The following is a 4245-nucleotide window of genomic DNA, read 5'->3' as shown; positions in this document are numbered from 1 at the left end:
ACGAGGAAGTTGAGTTGAAGAATAACACCAGTGGGGACACCTCCAAGGTCAATGGCCAAAGTTCAAGCCTTACCACCAAGAACAGGAGACATGACTGGTGGAAGAGGCCCAACTTAGAACACCATAGACAAGTCATACATCGAGCTATGGATCTTAAAAAGTGCTTCTTGGGAGGAAACCCAAGGGAGGTATCAATAGTTTAATTTCAGTAGTGTGTTCTTCATTCTAGTGTATTTATGTTAATAATTTTAAGTTATGTGTTGGAGAGCCAAGCATATAGGAGAAAAACTGCAGAGCCAAGGCATGAAAAAGGAAACTCTTTTTTGAAAAAAGTCAAGCCTTCTTCTCATACGCTTATGGCCTAGTCCATACGCGTATGAGGATGCTCTGCTTTCCCCCAATTTTCATGGTCTCTGTCCATGCACATATGGCTTGGTCCATACGTGTATGGAATTACACAACTTTTCCAAAATTTATGGGCCTCTTTCCATACGCGTATGAAATCCCCCATACGCGTAAAGGGCATGCCAAAGGTCAGGTCATTTTTCAAAAGTCTTGGTCATACGCATATGACAAAGTGATACATGTATGCAACAATCACTTGGCATCATACGCGTATGATATAGGATCTAAATTTCAACTTTTTTTTGCTTCTGCCCATATGCATATGAGAACTATCATACGCGTATGGCCCTAGCAGCGTGCATATGATACATGTATGACGCATACTAGGAACTATATATATTTTTTTGAAATTTTTCTCACATTTTCTACCCTGAGCCATATGCTGCATTGTTTGCTCTGATAAAATTCTTTGAGATTTTTCTTGTTTCCCATAAATTTCATATGCTATAGGTCAGATCTCGTAAAGCAAGCAACAAATGGCTACTTCTTCTTCTTCATGAGGGGAGATTGTCGCAATGAGCATGCAGAAAGATACTTGTCCTTGCTAGAAAGGAATATTATTAAGTAGTGAGTCTTCAATCTTCACCCTGACCAACACCATGACGTACATGCTATCCTCAAGAAGCATAAAGTGACTTATCTGAATAGTCAGATCCATCTAGTGGCTAAGGAGTTGGTGTTGGAGTTCTATGCAAATGCTTATAGACCACCTTCTAAGGATGTTCCCGTAGAGTCTGAATTTGTTTCTTGGATCAGAGGGCACTAAATTCGGCACGAATGGAAAATAGTGAACAAGTTGCTGAAGATGATGTTTAGATGACCGAATTGTAAGTATCAGTTGATGAAGACGACCTCTAGGAATGGTTGTCCTTACCGAGTGATATTGGATTGCTTGGAACTTAAGGGAAGAGATTGGCATCCCGCTTCTACTCCTATTTCTAGGAAGTTGGCTATGGTGGACCTGGATGTTGTCGTGAAGGCGTGGACTTAATTTCTGCACCACACTCTGGACACTAACCAGAGCGGGTTAAAGCTTATCATTAGGAGAGATATGGCTTTATATTATCTGCTGAACTGATGTGTTGTAAACTTTAACCATATTATCTCTTATGACATGGATGAGATGGCCCAGAGTTAGACTAAGAAGTCTATGAGACATGCTACTGTCATCCTTCTCTGGTGTAGGCAAGCAGGGGTACCAGAGTTGACAGATGGCCGCATTATGAACCCGACACAACCATTGGATGCTGGGTGGATTGTAGAGAACTCGAGGAGGACAACCCCATCTATGGAGGCATAAGAGACAGAGGAACGTCCAAAAGAGTCTACTGGACCTAACATATCCCATTCCCAGTATGTGCTTGAGGAGGTTCCTCTTGCTGATAAGGACTCTCAGGGACACAAAGACCGGATGTCCATCTTTTGTTTTATGTAGGATTTCTATGAACATACTGGATTGCCCGAGAAAATCTCACCCATCAGGTGGACACGTCGGGACGGTATCAATCTTGTTAGATTTTTCTCAGTTTCCTAACAGAACCTTTGTAAGAAAACCTATATACTCGTAGGGTACATTAAATCTTAAGGACAAAAATTTTTGTTATGCCAAATTATGTGTAAATGAATGAATGATGGTAACGATTTAATAAGGACAAACAAATTATTTTTTTGTATTGGCTAAAAATAGAAACAAGTAAAGGGAAGATAGGGATTTCCTCCCATATTTAAACAAAGCATTGTCCTCAATGCGACAATATAAAGAGGAGAAACAAGAATATCGCTACTCGTCGTCACACTGTTGGCCTCTGCGTTCTCTAGCTCTATATCGTGCGCGCTTACCTCTTCCTCGCTGGGTAGGATCCAATTCCACATGCTGAGTGTACTCCTGGATGGCATCCACACGATATGTCAGGGCACTCATCTGGTCTGAAAGCTCCGCCATCCCCTGGTCGTGCCAGTGTGCATAGTCGTGTTGATCCCGTTGTATCTGCTGGATTGCTTGCATCATTTCCGTCTGGCGTTCTTCCATCCTCTGGTTGTGCCGCAACATCTCAGCGTAAATGTTTTCCATGGTGGCGGGTCTTCGTTCATTTCTTTGTTGGCCTCGGGAAGATGTCTCCGCAGGGTACTCCGGAGGTGGCTGTGGCATGCCTCGGTCAAGTTCTTCCTCGACTTCATCTGCTCCATTATTAGGATCTCCTTCATTTTCCTCAAGGGCATCCAGATCAAAAATCCAATTCACCATATTCTGCGGATCTGTACGGTTCCTGTTGGGCATGATGATGTTTCAGACTATCTTGTTTCTAACCACAGGATGATACTTCCCGTCGTCTCTGGCCTTGATCAGGTGTGAAGCACGACAATCATCAATGTCGAGGAACTCTGCTGGCAAGGCTGGCAAGTTGGCGAGCCTATCTCCTAGATTCATGCCTAGTGCTATGGAGGTGATGATTCCCCAAAAACAAAACGCCTGGATGCCCCTCATGCAAGCAGCCTGAATGTTGGCTAGTCGGAATGGAGTGACATTGAACGCGACCGGGGTGAACACACAGTGAAGAAGGAAGAGTTCCTTGGAGTTTACCTTGTGATTACTGACTCTTCCGAAAACCCTGTGCCCCAGGACTCGGTGGAAATATCTAATAGCTGGGTTGTGAATGTAAGTTGCATTGAGCGTATCCCAGCTTGTGGCGTTCATGTTGGTCAGGCTGTGCCATACTCCAAATGCTACCTCCGACCATCCTTCAGGGATACAGCAGTGAACTCCCTCTCCATGTCGAAAACCGAGCATTCATGCTATTTGAGTTTGGTTTAGGGAATGCTCGGTACCGAGCATTCTGAATGTGGCGACTCCGGTGAGAAACTGAGTTGCGCCAGGGGGTAATGTAGGAGAAGGAACTCAGGAATTCCAGGGTCAGCGCCTCGTAAGTTGGTTGCGGTGTGGTGCAAAGATGTGTCAAACCGGAGTTTGTCAGCATCCAACCCATGCCATCCAGAAGTCCTAGCTCCGTCAGACATTCGTTATCAACATACCTCGTTGCTTGGACTGAACGTTGATAGAATTTGAGGTAGTTGTCTCTTTGGCGCTCGCCGGCTTCTCTGTTTTTGAATACGATGGTGGAGAGGTTGGGAGCCGCTCTCTCTTGACGGGCCATTGGTGATTTATGAAAATATTGGTGTTGGTGGGAGGGATGAATATCGTGAGTTACACGCTTCTCTCTTAAAAGAATGTAAAGAACTGGTTAGTGGAGAGAAGAGTGGTTGTGAGTAGGATGATTTGATGACGAAAAAGAGAGGACGTGCGCCTGTATTTATAGGCGCGCTCTCTGGTTTCGTGACGGTCGTCACAGGGGGGTGACGGTCGTCACACGTAACGGGTGTCTAACGATCATCTACAACGGTCAGCTATGCGTAACGGTCATCTGCATTATGTGTGATGAGTGTGGTAGATCCGTGACGGTCATCACGTCTATGATAAGGGTGTCACACTATATGTGACGGTCATCACACATTTGTTTGCAAATTTTCTCATTAAATGTTGCAGCAGTTTAAGCAGTTTAATACAGTATAATATAATGACTGAGCAATTGAATTTAAAAGCATAAATAAATAAATATAGAAGCATAAATAAATAAATAACAATGTTATTAAATTAAAAGATTAAAATTAAATGTAATATAAGAAATAATAACGATAAAAGAGAAATAAATAAAAACAATAAAATGTGCTCCCTCCCCACACAAAACATAACAGTGTCCTCATTTCTTAGTGTGAGTAGGAGAGATCAGTGGTTAGTGAAATCAGCCACGATTCTGTCCCAATGCAACTACAGCCTGGTTCAAA

The sequence above is a fragment of the Lathyrus oleraceus genome, chromosome 4, assembly GCF_024323335.1.
Source record: "Lathyrus oleraceus cultivar Zhongwan6 chromosome 4, CAAS_Psat_ZW6_1.0, whole genome shotgun sequence".
NCBI classification, from domain to species: domain Eukaryota; kingdom Viridiplantae; phylum Streptophyta; class Magnoliopsida; order Fabales; family Fabaceae; genus Lathyrus; species Lathyrus oleraceus.
This window is presented reverse-complemented; position numbering follows the sequence as displayed.